The sequence below is a fragment of the Trachypithecus francoisi genome, unplaced genomic scaffold, assembly GCF_009764315.1.
Source record: "Trachypithecus francoisi isolate TF-2019V2 unplaced genomic scaffold, Tfra_2.0 Lachesis_group17, whole genome shotgun sequence".
NCBI classification, from domain to species: Eukaryota; Metazoa; Chordata; class Mammalia; order Primates; family Cercopithecidae; genus Trachypithecus; species Trachypithecus francoisi.
The window spans coordinates 32,963,038-32,981,879 of NW_022681462.1; the positions used below are offsets into that span (position 1 = coordinate 32,963,038).

Consider the following 18,842-nt stretch of genomic DNA (forward strand, 5'->3'; position numbering starts at 1 on the left):
TATTTGATTCTTCTCTCTTTTCTTCTTTATTAGTCTTGCTAGTGGTCTATAAATTTTGTTGATCTTTTCAAAAAACCACCTCCTGGATTCATTGATTTTTTGGAGGGTTTTTGTGTCTCTATCTCCTTCAGTTCTGCTCTGATCTTAGTTATTTCTTGCCCTCTGCTAGCTTTTGAATGTGTTTGCTCTTGCCTCTCTAGTTCTTTTAATTGTGATGTTAGAGTGTCCATTTTAGATCTTTCCTGCTTTCTCTTGTGGGCATTTAGTGCTATAAATTTCCCTCTACACACTGCTTTAAACGTGTTCCAGAGATTCTGGTATGTTGTATCTTTGTTCTCATTGGTTTCAAAGAACATCTTGATTTCAGCCTTCATTTCGTTATGTACCCAGTAGTCATTCAGGACAGGTTGTTCAGTTTCCATGTAGTTGAGCAGTTTTGATTGAGTTTCTTAGTCCTGAGTTCTAGTTTGATGGCACTGTTGTCTGAGAGACAGTTTGTCATAATTTCTGTTCTTCTACATTTGCTGAGGAGTGCTTCACTTCCAATTATGTGGTCAATTTTGGAATAAGTGTTATGTGATCCTGAGAAGAATGTATATTCTGTTGACTTGGGGTGGAGAGTTCTGTGGATGTCTATTAGTTCCGCTTGGTGCAGAGTTGAGTTCAATTCCTGGATATCCTTGTTAACTTTCTGTCTCGTTGATCTGTCTAATGTTGACAGTGGGGTGTTGAAGTCTCCCATTATTATTGTATGGGAGTCTAAGTCTCTTTGTAAGTCTCTAAGGACTTGCTTTATGAATCTGGTTGCTCCTGTATTGTGCGCATATATATTTAGGATAGTTAGCTCTTCCTGTTGAATTGATCCCTTTACCATTATATAATGGCCTTCTTTGTCTCTTTTGATCTTTGATGGTTTAAAGTCTGTTTTATCAGAGACTAGGATTGCAACCCCTGCTTTTTTTTTTGTTTTGTTTTCCATTTGCTTGGTAGATCTTCCTCCATCCCTTTATTTTGAGCCTATGTGTGTCTCTGCATGTGAGATGGGTCTCCTGAATACAGCAAACTGATAGGTCTTGACTCTTTATACAATTTGCCAGTCTGTATCTTTTAATTGGACCATTTAGTCGATTTACATTTAAGGTTCATATTGTTCTGTGTGAACGTGATCCCGTCATTATGATAATAACTGGTTATTTTGCTTGTTAGTTGATGCAGTTTCTTCCTAGCATCGAAGGTCTTTACATTTTGGCATGTTTTTGCAATGGCTGGTACCGGTTGTTCCTTTCCATGTTTAGTGCTTCCTTCAGGGTCTCTTGTAAGGCAGGCCTGATTGTGACAAAATCTCTAAGCATTTGCTTATCTGTAAAGGATTTTATTTCTCCTTCACTTATGAAACTTAGTTTGGCTGGATATGAAATTCTGGGTTTAAAATTCTTTTCTTTAAGAATGTTGAATATTGACCCCCACTCTCTTCTGGCTTGTAGAGTTTCTGCCGAGAGATCTGCTGTTCGTCTGATGGGCTTCCCTTTGTGGGTAACCCGACCTTTCTCTCTGGCTGCCCTTAACAGTTTTTCCTTCATTTCAACTTTGGTGAATCTGACAATTATGTGTCTTGGAGTTGCTCTTCTCGAGGAGTATCTTTGTGGCATTCTCTGTATTTCCTGAGTTTGAATGTTGGCCTGCCTTACTAGGTTGGGGAAGTTCTCCTGGATGATATCCTGAAGAGTGTTTTCCAACTTGGTTACGTGTTCCTCCTCACTTTCAGGCACGCCAATCAGATGTAGATTTGGTCTTTTCACATAATCCCATAGTTCTTGAAGGCTTTGTTCATTTCTTTTTCCTTTTTTTCTTTAGACTTCTCTTCTTGCTTCATTTCACTCATTTGACCCTCAATCACTGATACTCTTTCTTCCAGTTGATTGAGTGGGTTACTGAAGCTTGTGCATTTGTCACATATTTCTTGTGTCATGGTTTTTGTCTCTGTCAGTTCGTTTATGGCCTTCTCTGCATTGATTATTCTAGTTATCCATTCTTCCATTCTTTTTTCAAGACTTTTAGTTTCTTTGCGCTGGGTACGTAATTCCTCCTTTAACTCTGAGAAGTTTGATGGACTGAAGACTTCTTGTCTCAACTCATCAAAGTCATTCTCTGTCCTGCTTTGATCCATTGCAGGTGATGAGCTGCGTTCCTTTGGAGGGGGAGATGCGCTCTTATTTTTTGAATTTCCAGCTTTTCTGCACTGCTTTTTCCCCATCTTTGTGGTTTTATCTGCCTTTGGTCTTTGATGATGGTGACGTACTGATGGGGTTTTGGTGTGGGTGTCCTTCCTGTTTGTCAGTTTTCCTTCTAACAGTCAGGACCCTCAGCTGTAGATCTGTTGGAGATTGCTTGAGGTCCACTCCAGACCCTGTTTGCCTGGGTATCAGCAGCAGAGGCTGCAGAAGATAGAATATTGCTGAACAGTGAGTGTACCTGTCTGATTATTGCTTTGGAAGCTTCGTCTCAGCGGTGTACCTCGCCGTGTGAGGTGTGGGGTGTCGGTCTGCCCCTAGTGAGGGATGTCTCCCAATTAGGCTACTCAGGGCTCAGGGACCCACTTGAGCAGGCAGTCTGTCCGTTCTCACATCTCAACCTCCATGTTGGGAGATCCACTGCTCTCTTCAAAGGTGTCAGACAGGGTCGTTTGCAACTGCAGAGGTTTCTGCTGCTTTTTTTGTTTTTTTGTTTAGCTGTGCCCTCTCCCCAGAGGTGGAGTCTACAGAGACAGGCAGGCCTCCTTGAGCTGCTGTGGGCTCCACCCAGTTCGAGCTCCCCAGTGGCTTTATTTACCTACTTAAGCCTCAGCAATGGTGGGTGCCCCTCCCTCAGCCTCCTGCTGCCTTGCAGTTAGATCTCAGACTGCTGTGCTAGCAATGAGGGAGGCTCCGCAGGCGTGGGACCCTCCCGGCCAGGTGTGGGATATAATCTCCTGGTGTGCTGTTTGCTAAGACCCTTGGTAAAGCATAGTATTCGGGTGGGAGTTACCCAATTTTCCAGGTGTTGTGTGTCTCAGTTCCCCTGGCTAGGAAAAGGGATTCCCTTCCTCCTTGCACTTCCCAGGTGAGGCGATGCCTCGCTCTGCTTCAGCTCTTGCTTGTCGGGCTGCAGCAGCTGACCAGCACTGATTGTCCGGCACTCCCTAGTGAGATGAACCCGGTACCTCAGTTGAAAATGCAGAAATCACCCCTCTTCTGTGTTGCTTGCACTGGGAGCTGGAGACTGGAGGTGTTCCTATTCAGCCATCTTGCTCCGCCCCCCTCTGGCTGTATTTTAACAAAGCACGAAACCTCAAAATGATACCACTAAATAATTTTACATGTCACTGGAAAATAGGCATTACACATTCTTAACTAGAAGAATGGCAGTTACAAAATACATATGTAAAGTGATCTTGTTTTATTACACATCTCTATGTGTATATATGCTTTTTATGAAATATATTTGATAAGAATATATTGTATTTTCAGTAAGAAAAAAGGTTTTATAAAAATTACAAAATGCCCAGCTCAATATATATTTCTAGAAAAAGTCTGTTTATTACTGAGCTTCCTACTATTATAATACTCTAGTCATTTGTTTCCACATACTTCTTGCTCAATTTAAAAGTGTGTTTTTACTTGCCTATCTCCTTCTTGTTCATCTATAATAATTCATATGTTAAATACAGTCTTCCTTCAATATGCCTGGAGGATTGGTTCCAGGAAGCTGAACCCCATTTCCAAATCTGCAAACACTCAATTCCCTTTTATAGGTTTGTATAGTGTTTGCATATGAACCCTGTATATCCTCCTGTATATTTGAAATGATTTTTAGATTACTGTGTTTATAATACCTAATATCATGTAAATGTTATGTAAATAGTTGTTATACTCTATTATATTTTATTTGTATTATTTTTAATTATATTGGATTTATGTTTGTTTCCCCATGGACACTTTAAATCTGCAGTTGAATTTGTTAATGTAGAACCCATGGATACAGAACCTGTAGTTACGGAAGGTTGACTGTATGAGACACCCAGGAGAGAATGGATTAGCTAAAGCCGTTCTCCTTTTTCTTTCCTTTTCATTTTCACATTTTTATGTTAGGTAACTAGGTGCCACTAAGAAAAGAAAAAAAAATCCAAAAATAATATAAATTTTAGCAGTAAAGATGATTTTAATTTTGGAAATGTTGAATAGAACTGTTTATGTCATTCCAGGGTTGTGATGTCTATTAAATAAAGTTTACCCTAAAGCTGCCCTCTTACATATTTTAAGTTTGGCCAACAGTTCTCTCCATACATAATGTACTCTAACAACTGGATATATAAACAGACTATAACCTACCCTTGTGCTAATCACAGAGTGGTCAAATCACAGGCAGCCAACTGTCCAAACCATGTTCAAAAGGCAGCCACTGAACTGTAACCAGTCTGGCTGCTTTTGTACCCCATTTCCATTTTCTCTACGTCATACATCACACTCCTTTTTCTGTCCATAAATGTTTTCTGATCACGTAGCAGCCCCGGAGTTGCTCTGCATCTATCCTGGTTGTGGAGGCTGATTTATGAATCATTCTTTACTCAATTAAACTCTATTAAATTTGCCTTAAGTTTTTAACATGTCTTTCTGACATACTTAGGCATATGTGGAAATCATGTTTTAAATTAGACATAGTTGAAATTGACCTGAGCTCTGTGATCCTGAAAAACAGAAGGTCAAAAAATCTTTTCACTTTTTATGTTTTTGGAAATGGCTTACTGACAAGAACCACCCTTACTAAGTGACTTGGATGGGACTCAAACATGCTTCCTTATTTACCTATGACAAGATCAGACAAGGTTGTTCCAAATTCCCATCCTTTGTCAGATAAAGAATTAGTAAATTCTTTGTCCCCACTGATCAGTCTAAACAAAATGTTTGGTAACTAACCTCTGCTTAAGATTCTATTTCCTCCAAGTCCTTTATCTTTGAGTAACCTTAGTCTATGACAACATACATCCCATCTTCAAAAGTCACTCCCAATAGGCTGGCCTCAAGAAAGCACTCCCTTATCTGCTGAATCATGACACTGTTTATCTCACTTCCACACTTGGTTCTTTTGATCTTTGTTTACTCTTTCTCATTAAAAAAACAAAAACAAAACCCATCTGTCTAACTTTTGATAAACTCATATTTTCTGGTTTTAATGTTCTCCCTACTGTAATAGCCCTCATTTTTCTACGACAATAGTCCCTTCCCCCAACCATTTTCAATAATCCTTTTGAATAAAATATCTTACTCAGTTCATATTTATTGTGTATTTGACAGAGCAATTAATATATAATTGGTATGAGAAAACAAAAAGAAGAGAATTTTACCAAGTATGTAAACCGGAATATCATCAATATTTACAAGGTAGAATAGGGATAAAAAATCCAGGAAATGGTTTGGAAAACAAAACAGAACTCAGACACCTGAAGAACACAATGGAAATTGGATAAATTTATCAAAAAACTTAAAAGAGAGATGTGCAGCCCTCATCAAATCCAAGATTTTATTCTCTTGTCAGCTAGAAGGGAAAATGAAGAGAGTCTAGGAGGAATCAAAATATTTAGCACCTAATAACTGCCAAGATTTCCACTAATTACTCTAGCACTTAACCCTCAACAGGAACACTCACCAGTGTAGGTGAGTATGGTGTGGGCTTTCAAGGGCAACAGACCTAGATTTAAATTTAGATATTTCTTAGACACTGATTGATTCAATATAAAAATAATAACAATAATAAACTACTAAAACTATTAACATATTGAACAATTATATTCTAGGAATGAAACTAAAAAAAAAGCTTATACTATCACATCTACTTCCATAGACATTATATAATGCAGCTATTTTCAATACCTGCTTTTATCTATGAAGAAATTGTGGTACAAGGAGGTTTAAAAAGATGTTCAATCTAATATGATGAATCTGGGATTTGAACTCAGGCACATCTTCCTGGATCACTCAATCCCCTAACTTCTACATTTGGTTGCTGACTTTTGCAAGTTAATTAAACTCCTTAAATTATCTTCTATTTTATTTTCTTTTTAAAACCAGCAAAGAGTACATAGGGCAAATATTTTTCTAAAAGAATTAAATGGGACAATAAAACAATTTGTTTAGCATAATGTCCAGCTCAAGGTAAGGCCTCAATCAATGTGAGCTCTTACTCTTTTGTAAGTGAGGATACCAAGTCTCAGAAAGAAAAATTCCATCAAGGTCATTCAGGTAGCAATTAAAATAATTAGGATTCAACCCAAAGTCTGCTATTTTCCATCACAGCTTGCTGTCTCAAATGAGTGAGATAAATCTAATCTTGATTAATAAATGAAACATTGCATTTATTTTTATCATTATACTGCCTTGGGAAAGCATTTTTAACTAGTTCTCTTGTGATAAGGGCAGTGAGACCAACAGGACCTCATGTCTTAGAGATTGCTTCTCCATCTGGCATGATTGAGTAAGTACATAAGGCTTTGGAGGAAAATGAATTCATTCTCAGCTGTCACCTTTCTTTCTTACCTGTGTTTTACAACATCTGCTGCTGCTGTTTTCTTCACACCCATGGATCTTGATTTTTTTTTTTCCAATTTAAAATTACATACTTCTCTAGGGGTATCCTCCTCGCTCATTGCTAAATAATGCCGTTCATGATGTCGCACCATGTTCTGCTTCTGTCCCTGGTAAGTGGACAAAAACTGAGCATATGTGGAACATTGTGAAACAGAGATATCAGAAGCTCTCCAAAGCTGCCTCCAGTGAAGGCCTGATTCCTGGGCCTTGTATAAAATGAGATTTGATCCAGGATAACAAGAATAGGAGCCACTGAGTCTTGGAACAGATTACATGCCCATCCTTTGTGGAAAAATAAAGAATACAGCAAACTGAGCTGCAAAGGCCTTTCTCAGTTGACAAGGTGCCACCTCAGGCAAGATGTAGAAATTGGATAAAAATAAAAATAATGTATTTATGGGCTGGTGGTACAAAATTAGCAGCATTCAATGGAATTTTTAAAGAGAATCATACTTGTCCTATTTTTTGAGTCCATTAGAACACAGAACCTATAAATCATTTAATTTGCCATGTGTCTGATTTGTGTCAGAGACAGAAAGTGAAACATGGCATTCATCTTGGATTTACTTATTTAATGTCTATATTTCTCACTAGACTACAAGCTGCATAGTACAGACAATATTTTCAAGTTGTCTTTATTGCTGTTCTATTGCCAGATAGTAGCAAAATGTCTAGCATTGTGCTTGGAGCATACTAGGTGCTCAACAAATGTTTATAGAATTAATAAATTGATGAATAAATTCATGAGCATGAGAAAGGAAGACTAGAATTAAACAGAAAAGATATATCTTAAGTCAGTGGACTATCGAAAAAGACAGGTCAAGAGATTAAACAGAATGTTTTGAGTAAAAACTAATGATTTACCCAGTTTCCCACATTTAATACGTGTTTGCTTCCTTTACAGGATCTTGGAGATGGCAAATCAGCCCAAGTGGAAAGGCAGAAGAAGGGGTATCCTTGTTTTACCAATTACTTATATGTAGGAGATAGTGCATTAAGTGAAATATTTTCTGCTCTCCAACATCTACCCCTCACACCCAAGAGGAAGGCATGTGGCCTGAACCTTTGCAGTATTCAATTAAAGTTCTATTCACACAGTGTTACAGTTGTTTGCTTATCTTTCTCTCTTATTAGACTTAAAACTTCTGGAAACTAGAAGGCTGTATTACTTATTTGCCTCAGAGTCCTGGAGGCCTAACAAATGGCACACCTTTAATCCATGAATGAATGAATTAAATAAATGTGAAGAAAAAAATGCAAGTTGTTTATTTTTATTAAATTTATTTTTCCCAAAATAGTTACTGAGAAAATGACTCTGGGAAGACCGCAGAGTGGAAAGCTCCAGAAATATGTTTCCCCACCTAGACAGCAACTGTACTGGCAGAATCTGTTTGATGTCACTGTTTTGAAGTTCTGAATTGAATAAATATGAAGAAAATATGAAGTGCACGTCTTACTAACTTCCAAGGGATGGCTTGCAGAGTAAATTGTTTATTTTGGTGAGTTTCAGTGTTTGATTGGGTAGTGTCTATTCATCCCCAATCCTAGCCATGGTAGGAAGCTGTGTGCCTCTTCCTGAAGCAGCTTGCACATGGTTTGCGGGAGCCAGGGTGAACAATAAGGATCCTAACCTCCAAACATCAGGTATCTGTGCTCTGATTACTAATTGCTTCTTCTGATTGAAGAGATACAGACACAAGTGAGGAGCCATTGTTTCAATCCTCACTGAAATTGTCATTATTCACAAAATTGTCATTATTCACAATAGCCAAAAGGTAGGAACAACCCAAATGTTCATTAACAGATGACTGGATGATCAAATTGTGGTATGGACATACCGTGAAATATTTTTCAGCCTTAAAAAGGAAGGAAATAGTTTTGAAATATGCTGTAACATGAACAAGCTTTGAGGTCATTTTTCTTAATCTAGCTAAAAGACAAACTGTGGAATTCCATGTACTCGAGGTGCCAAGAGTAGTCAGCTTTATAGAGACAAAGTTTACTGATTGGCAGGAGTTTGGGGAAGGAGAGTGTATTGGGCCATTCTTACATTGTTATAAATAAATACCAGATATTGGGTACTTTATAAAGGAAAAAGGCTCATGGTTCTGCTGTACAGGAAGCATGGTGCTGGCATCTGCCAAGGCCTCATGAAGCTTTGAATAATGGCAGAAGGGCCCCTGCACGGTGGCTTACCCCTGTAATCCCAGTACTTTGGGAGGCCGAAGCTGGTGGATCACCTGAATCAGGAGTTCGAGACTAGCCTGACCAACATTGTGAAACTCCATCTCTACTAAATACAAAAAACAATTAGCCAGGCATAGTGGCGCATGCCTGTAATCCCAACTACTTGGGAGACTGAGGCAGGAGAATCCCTAGAACCCGGGAGGCAGAAGTTTCAGTGAGCCAAAACTTTGCCATTGCACTCCAGCCTGGGCAACAGAGAGAAACTCCATCTCAAAATATACATAAAGGAAAGAAAGGAAAGAAAGTAAAAAAGAAAGAAAATAAAAAGGAAAATAATGGCCGAAGGCAATGGAGGAAGCCAGTATCTTACATGGTGAGAAGGTGGGGGAGGTGCTACATACTTTTAAAAAAACAGGTTTCCTGATAACTAACTCACTCACTGTTGTGAGGACAGCATCAAGAAATGAGGGATCCACCCCCGTGACCCATGACCTCCCACCAGTCCACATCTCCAACAATGGGGATTGCAATTCAACGTGAGATTTGGCAGGGTCATATAGTCAAGCTATATCAGAGGGCATGAGGAGTTAATGTTCAATGGGTATAGAAGGTTCAGCTTTTGCAAGATGAAATCAGTTCTGCAGATTAATGGAGATGATTCCACAAAAATATGAATGTATTTAACACTATTGACCTGTACGCTTAAAATTGATTAAGATTCTAAATCTTATGTGTTTTGTCAAATTAATGAAATTAAAATTATTTACTGAGCAAAGATTAAACACATAAGGATATTTAAAATTTTATTATAACTATATTGATTAGATTTTACTGAACTTAATATATACTAAAATATGAGATTATACTAGGCTATATACTTATACATATTTTATATATTAAATACATATAGTCTATATTCCTCACAATAAGATGAGGTAAGTACTGTTTCGTTTTGTAAATAAAACAGACCAGAAGAGCAAGATAACTCAATAAAGATAACACTGAAGAAGCATCAGGATATGAACCAGTTCTTTGCCTAATATCCATTTACCAATAGAAATGAAACTCAAGTGTAAGTCAAGCTATTAGGTTGCTTATAAATTAGTCATTATATCTTTCATTTGCTGGCATCTTGCCACCACTTCTATAAAACATTACTCTTGATAAAAAGTAGAGGGAAAAGGTAATATTCAGAGTCAAAAAGAGCATCATCAGCTACCCCACACAACACATGGGTGCCATTTTAACACCATTCTCCAAAAGACAAAGTAGACATAACTTCTGCTTAGAGAGACAGTTGAATACTTGTCAAACAGCTGCCATCAACCCATGGGGTATGCTACACTGAACAGTGTCATCCTCTGAACATGACTTTCAATGATATCTTTGTATTAAGGCAAAATATGTCATCTGGAAATAACATTTTCACCTTGTTTGAATCCAAATGTCAGTGTGTTTACATATTCTCTGCTCTTGCCTATGTCGTTGGGGTCTTAGTGCATGAGCCAACATACATTTTGTGGTTATGCTGGCATGCTACATCAAGGTCCTATGATGAGCAGTTTTAAAATCAAGCTTAGAAAATCTTGGTGTTTAAAAACTTTTCTATTTGTCCAAAGGACATTTTCTTAAATATAGAAAAAAAGGAAAAGAATCAGGAGATACTAAGTACCCTTTTCTCTAAGAAAAGGAAAAAAGAAAATCTATAGACTTAAGCTAGGGAAGTAAATGTTTGCCTCAGGTCAATTTAGTAAAATTACAGATAAATAAATGGCAAAAGGAAAATTTCCTGTATATTTCGAATTTTCCTAGGAATAGGTGATATGCTTAGTTATCACCTGGACTTCTCACCTAAAGCTTTGAATTCCTGTACCATCTCTACCTCCTTTCCTTCTACCCCATTTCCTTCACATCACACTCCTACAAATAAAAAAACAAAAAGGCAGAGTAGTAGACCTAAGGAGTAAGAACGAGTGGAAGGGTAAACAGAAGGAGAAACTGAGGTTAAAGGCAGAGATGCGAGAGCTTATTTGCCAGTAGAAATGGTTTAGTAGAGAAGAATGTGATGATGCAAAAAAAAAGAGATGTTTCAGTCAAGGTTTCCCAGAGAAACGGAACCAACAGAGCAAGGAATTGACTCACATTAGGGAAGCTGAGAAGTCCCAAGATCTGCAGTTGGCAAGATGTAGACCTAGAAAAGCTGATGTATGTTTCAGTTCTAGTCAAACACATGTGATCTAGGAGACTTGACGGCTTAAGTTCCAGGCTGAAAACCAACAGGCTCAAGATCCAAGAAGAGCCAATGTTTCAGGTAGAATTTGAAGCCTGGAGAAGACCAAAGTCCAGCTAAAGCAGTCAGGCAGCAGGAGTTCCCTCTTATTCTGCCTTTTTGTTCTATTCAGGTCTTCAATTGATTGGAGAAGGCCCACCCACAGTACAGAGGGCAATCTGGTTTACTCAGTCTACCGATTCCAGTGTTAATTTCATCCAGCAAAAACCTCACAAACACCCAGACTCTTATTTAACCAAATATCTAGGCATCAGCGACCCAGTCAAGTTGATACATAAAATTAATCTTTGCAAGAGATAGATGAAGGATCTGAGAAGATAAAATTCAGAGCACTAATAAACAGATTGACATTTCCTAGGAAGAGGAAAAGTTTTCCATTTTAATCGGTGGAAATCAGAGATAACCACAAGGGTAGGTAATGTATTATGTGGAGTTTTACGGACTGGAGAAACAAGTCAGAAAAACCAAACACAGTCTGGAAATTGCATGCTATTAAGCAAACTTTGTATTTTTTTAGGTTTTATAATTGTATTATATTTAAAACAAGCTCTTTTTATTATATACTGTATTAAATACATTTTATAGATAAAATATGTTTTAAATTAGAATTAAGACATTCCAGAAAAATTACATACTGCTAAAATTTAGGGAATGTGTTGAAAATAAAACTGAAATGTAAAAGAAGATATTAATAGATCCTAAGAGCTCATTTAAAGGATTTGACTTTGTCCTGCTGCTACTCAAATCTATAATGATTCCTGCCTCCTGGAATTTTCACCCTATATGTCCCTTTCCATATTATACCATCGTTGGTCTATGTGACCAATAGCATATTGCTGACGTGAAGATGCCTCACTTCTCAGATTAGGCTATAAATGTCTTAGGTGTTCTCATGTTTGTTCCCTCTCTCTCTGGTCACTTGCTATCTGGGAAACAGCTTCAACATATAACGTTGCTGTTGTGGCCCAAGTGGTAAGAAGCTGAATCCTCTGATAGCTGTGGAGGAAAGCTAAGTCCTGCCAACAATTTTATGACTGAGCTCAGGGTTGATCCTCCAGTCCCAGATAACTGCAGCCCCAGCCTAGAGTCTGACTGCACCTCAGAGATCCTAAGCCAGTTTAATTGAACTAGTCAGAGTTCAATTAAAAATCACTAGTCAAAAATATCTGGAGTATGAAAAAGTTCTAATGGAAAAAAAAAAAAAAACAAATTTGATCTTCAGTTTGATCTTAACACAGTACCAGCAACTTGTGAGGAAATTAGCCCAAATCTCTATATTTGATCATCAATTTCCTATTTCTAGCCATATATATTTAAATTTACGTAGTGAATTAAATATTTATTTTTAAAGTTTACTTGAAAACACATTTTCTTATGATATTTATATCTTAGTTCTAGCTGTCTCTTAGCTCTAGTAGCTTGTCTCAAATTATATGTCAGGCACCATGCTCTCTTTAAAAAATATTCAATATGTACTCAATAGTGATTTGAATATGCAAGCAAACAACCTTCTTTGTTGTGAAAAATGTCAAGATTTATAGCAAGAAAACATCTGCTACAGTCTTATGTGTGCAAAATTCTGAGTCCATAACCTTAGGCCTTGCACTCTGAGCCTCACATTTTTACTTATAAAATGAAGAAACTGATGATATCTATATCACTAATTGCTTCATTTGCTGCCGAGTAGACTAATGGAAAATAAATATTTGAATAAATGGTGATTACACACAGAAACTAAAGTATTAAAATGGGAGCACAATAAAAGAAATTGCATTACAGCATGAGATATGTGTTGGCTAAGTTTTAATGTCTTCCTTCGTTAAAAATTGGTTTTTATAAGAAAATAACTCTCTGACTTTCGAAAACAAGCTGTTTGTTTTTTAATCTGCATCTTAAAACTGAAGTATATTTCATCTCATTATAGACTTGGGTTCTCATGACCAGCTCTTCAACCCTATTTCTTTTTTAGTTAAGATATTTGCTATGCAGATTACTCGACACAAGGAGATGTGATTGCTTTGATTTACCATCCAGAATTTTTATAACCATAGCTTCCCACAAACAAGCTTAATACGTTTAACTACTTAATTATACTTTAACAATAGGGTTCTTTCTGAAACTAATGAACTGCAAGATATTTAAACATCATATAGAGTAAAATGTAAAGAAATACTAATGTATACAATTAGGTGTCCTCTATATAACATGACTCTTAATGATTTCTTTCTTTTTGTTAAAGGTGTTAATTCTTTCTAGTAAAATCTATTTCTTACCACAGGGGGTAATCTATGATTCTCATAACATATCAGAGTGATATATACCACTTTCTAAGACTTGTACCCATTGTCCACTATGTTCTTAAACCCCACAAAAAAATATCTTCCCACTAAACTCTTAAAGTTAAAATATTTTTGTGATTCTTCTCTTTGGAAAGGTGTAGTATTCTCAGCTTTTAAGTCTGTCATCTAAACAGGCTAAATTCAGCATTTCTTCTGATTTTAATGTTTTTGCCTTTGCTTTTTAGCAGTTTTAATATGACATTCCCACTGTTTTTGTTTACATTTTGCTTAATATTTGCAGTGCTTTTTGAATCTGGCTTTTGATATTTCTTTTCGCAAAATTCGTATCTAATGTCCTCAAGGATTGCTTCTGCCCCATTATCTGTTTCTTCTCCTTCTGGGACTCTGATCAAACAAATTTTTGAGACTAAATTTTTTTCTCTAAATGACTTCTATAATCTATTGCCTTGTATTATTTGTCATTCCATTATATCTTTATGTTTCAATTTAGATATTATTTTCTGACATGTTTCCAAGTTAATTTTGTCTTTAGTTGTCTTTAATTTTTACTTATATTTTTAAAATTCTAGATACCCTATTTGATCTTTCTCTATAGTTATTCCATTATCTCATGAAATTATTCATCTTGTATTTTATTTCCTAGAACACAATTCTCATTTGTTTTTTGTGTCTGATCATTCTTTTATCTGGATCTGCTGTGTTTGTTGAGGTAGTTATTGTTCTTATTTTAATATGCCATCGTAGGCTGTGATCTATAATTTTTGTACCACCAGCCCCACAAATCCGAATACCCTGCTTATCTTCTTAGCAATCATCCTCAGTATTAACAATTATCTCCTAGAAAAATGCAAAAGTTAAGGTCAGCTACTCAAGTTTCCCTCTGTTGATCTTCGCTCACAGTTTCTTATTACTATGGAAAAATTTCCTATGTTTTAAAATGTGTTTGTTTTAATTTTTGTCTAATTTTCCAGTTGTTCTCTCTGGGAAGGTTGGTCATACCAACCTCATCTGCTCCTGCTAGAAATGGAATCTCCACACATCATTTACGGAGCTGATCTGTCTGCATCTATAGTCTTAGCCAAATATGAACTTAAAGGATTTTACACATCTATTTCAAAACATAGATTGAAAACTTAATATAAAGGAGGAAGAATAATCTGCAAAAGCAGCATTAAAAATTCTACTGTTAACTCCTCATCTAATTACAGATTTTCTACTTTTCATGATCTTTTAGAAGCTAAAACCTCACTTTTGACCAAGCCATCACAATTTTTTATAAGTTTTGGGACCTAATAATGCAGAGTGACTATTTAAACAGAGCTGAAGTAAAATGGCAAAGTTGGTTCGAATTTGTCATAGCAAATGTAGAGCTATAAATATGCTTGTTAAGTAGCCAAGATATAAGGGAAAATTATAAAAACTTGAAGCCTAATTAACTTTCTATAGAAATATACTATAAAATACCTTTGTTATCTATGGGTTTATAATCTTGACTGTTGATTTAAATAACAATTTCAAGAAAACAAAAGTCAACTTGTTCACTAGTAATTTTGCTAAATGTGTGTGACAATTAAGTGCTTGGAAAGTGAATAGATTATGTTCACAGACACACAAACACATACATGCGTTCACAAGAAAATTTCTCAAAGAGTTATATGAATCCCAAATTCTTTTAGTGGACCACATTGATAACCTAATTGTGTTGGCTATATTTTAACTCATAAATTTGCAACCTAAGAGGTGCTAAATCACCTTTCCTGACCATGCACCAGCGGTGATCAATGATTAATTATAGACAACATTAGGATTCACAACTGACTCCTATTTGTAATGCAAATATTTTCAGAATCTGTGAAGAAAGGATCCTTATGTCTATCACTTAACTATATTGTGGTCTATTATATTTTCCAAAGATATTTGCAGAAACATCTCTCTTCCTTCTTTTCCTTCTGTATTGTGACCTTACAACTCTCTCATTGAGAGGGGAGGTTTGTAACTTCACTCCATAGAATCTAAGTGGCCAGTAGCATAAAGAGAAAGTTACATTGTGACAATCCTATGTATAGCCCTAAACTGACCTAGAATCTTCTGTTTTCTGGCTTTTGAAAATCCAGCAGCAATATGTGAGAACTCCTAGTCACTTAGAGCAAACATGTGAGTGTCTTGTTGCCTGCCCTGAACTCCAGCCAGTGACAGTAAACATCAATTGTGAGTCAGCCTTCTCCTATGTGCTGTGTAGGCAAACCTTCAGATCTGACTCCAATCAAATAAATTCATCTGAGTTCACTAATCCATAGAATCATTTTAGAGAATAATTTGAGTCAAACATTTTTAGATATAGTTTGTTCTGCAATATACACATATTTATATCCAGCAATACATCAAAGGCCAAATGCAGATTACCAATTTTTTTTTTTTAAGAAATAATCTGTCGGCTGGGCATGGTGGCCCACACCTGTAATTCCAGCACTTTAGGGGGCCAAGGCAGGCTGATGGTCTGAGGTCAGGGTTTCAAGACCAGTTTGGCCAACATGGCAAAACTCCATCTCTACTAAAAATACAAAACAAAGTTAGCCAGGTGTGGTGGCGTGCACCTGTAATCCCAGCTACTCGGGAGGCTGAGGCAGGGGAATTGCTTGAACCATGGAGGTGGAGGTTGCAGTGAGCCAAGATCGTGACACTGCACCCCAACCTGGGCAAAAGAGTGAGACTGCATCTCAAAAAAAAAAAAAATCTGTCATGATGTAGGTGCACTTACCTTAAATCTTTCCTCCCCTTCTTGCAGCTCAACTGAAAATATTACAGCTGGAAAAAAACAATCACTGTACTCTATCTTGATTTATAGATGAGGAAACTGAGGATTTTACAGAAAAAAAAAAAAGTGACTTGTCCAAGATCTTATCAAAGGAGTGCCAAAAGTTTGAGAGTGTTAGATCAAATGTGGACAAGAGCTGCTTCCATACTTAGCAGATTGAAAACTAACTTAAGACTGTATCTTTTAGCAGCCAGCCAAGTCTCAGCCAATCATGCCAATCAAGTTTCAGCCAATCACAGACTTCCAACTGATAGAACATGTCCATATAAGGCAAATGTCTCATCACATCACACCCACATAAGGAAATGCTGAGCTGTAACCAATCAAGCTGTTTTTGTATATCACTTCCTTTTTCTGTCTGAATAGTGTCTGCTTATGTTACTGTGTGAAGCCACCTGAACCGGTTCAGGGTGCTGCTCAATTTATGAATCATTCTTTACTCAAATAAACCTTGCTAAACTTAACTTGTCTAAAGTTTTCTTTTTAAAGGAAAAAAATAGTAACCTATAGCTTCTACCACCAATCTCAGTTTCAGTATATGAATGTGATTCTGACCCCTATCACATGCACAGTGAATGAACTATTCTTAGATGTTTTTGCTATTATAAAATGGAGTCTCATCTTCCCTTTTCTTCCTCTCTTACTCTGTGTTTTAGATCATGTATATTGTGATAGATAGGGATGTTTACCCTTCTTCTTGAGTATGGAGTGACTTGTTTCTAATGAACAGAATGAAACATATGTAACAGAGTGTGACTTCCCAGACTAGGCTGTAAAAAGGTTCTATGGCATCTGTCTTGGTTACTATTTTTCTCTTGGGTCACTTATGCCAGTAAACACAGCTTCCCAGTCTTGAAAACACAGCTGCTCTGAGAAGAGGTCTGTATAACAAGAAATTGGGACTTCCAGCTAAGAGCCAAGTGAGTAACCCATCAGAAAGCAGACCATCCATCATCAGTTAAGTCTTAGATGACTGAAGCCCAGCGGACAGGTTATTGGAAATTATATGAGACACTCCAAGCCAGAGAGAAACTAAGACAGTAAATGTTTCCAGTTTAAGCCACTACATTTTGGCATAATTAGTTATGTAGCAATACATAACTACTTTAGCTTTTACATTTTTCCAGGGTTAAAAAAATTACAAGGTTAAAAAGAACATTTTCTTAGCATGTATATCTGCCTACTACTTGCTTAGCAAGCATAGTGAATTCTAAGGAAACTACATGTGACCTTTTAATCTTTTTATATATGGCTTATTCATTTTTATATCCAGATATTACTATAGCTATTTACATAGTGCTCCATAAATATTGTTACTAGAGTTTCTGCTATATACAGTTCAGTATCTAAATTCTGAATTTCTAACTGTGAAATTTTACCATTTGAACCTCTAAAGCCAAGGCAACATAGCTGGTAAGCATGTGTAAGTTCTGGTTCTCCAGCAGGTTGTGTTCAGAAGTAATAATTTTACTCTCACTGTGTCATAGTCCGGTTGTTTAGAGTTCTGTCTTTCCTTTCTTTTCACTCTTCCCACTCCATTGTACCCTACTGGATAAAGCACCTCATGTTGAATCCTGAGTTTGTTATTGTGGAGCTCCCTTACTCTCTCACCCGCCTGATTACACTCAGTTTTAGTTCCCCTTTATCTCCAGGTGTGGGCTTATGCCTGTAACAAACTGAATCAGTTTCCTAATATCATAACACAGTAAAATAAGCATGCTTTGAAAGAGAGAGGGTAGCAAGAATATCTTAGAGTATTTCCTCAAAAGCCAGACTTACATTAAGCACCTTAAAGTCTCCATTATTTTTAATTAATTATTATTGTAGTAATAACAGTACTTAGTAAATGAAAAGGTTTTCTGAGCATCTCAGTATGAGATAGTGAAGACGATTCTGAAGGATAATTTGTCATAACAGATCAAATGAGAATACATGAGAAAGAGGAATACAGAATGAAGAGGAAGCATAGAAATGAATGTTTATTAAGCACCTGCTAAGTGTCACTTTGAAAATTTATATTATTTCAAATATTTCTTATAAAAATCTGAGTGTAAATTATAATTATCTTAACTTTACGGATAAGGAGGGAGAATACTGGAAGTTTGAAATGGCACTTACTAGTTTGTACAACTAATACCTAAACTGGAAATTGATAACCACAATAGTTTACTCCCAGTATTTGCTCATTTGAATATACCTTGACGATGAGGTCAGAAAGCAAGCCACAAGATGAATATTGAAGTTACCAGAAATATTTAACATAGTAAAAAGAAAATGTTGTATGACCTTACCACAGTATTTTAAGGAAACTAAATGATCATCATTTGTAACATAGACATAAAATCCTCACAACAGGAGGGTTTATAGGCTGGTAAAATAATAAGGACATTGATGAAAGAAATTCTTATGAAGAGGTTGGGCTAGAAATTTGTGGAGGCTTATTTCAACTCTAATAGTTTCCATTCTTAAGTTTTGTCCACATAATGACTTTACACAGATTCAGCATTTTCTACTATACATAGAGCTCATATTTGTATAATTCCAGTCACTAAAGAAAAAACAGATGGCAATTATATTCTCTGTGCATTCCTTAAGTATGAGTCGGTTGAAATTTTATTTAGTTTCTCCCA

At 36.5% G+C, this 18,842-nt stretch overlaps 1 pseudogene; it reads right to left on the bottom strand.

Annotated features, from left to right (window-relative positions):
* Positions 1 to 6,712, bottom strand: part of LOC117062820 — a 43,871-nt pseudogene extending 37,159 nt beyond the window's left edge.
* Positions 6,713 to 18,842: the final 12,130 nt, after the last annotated feature.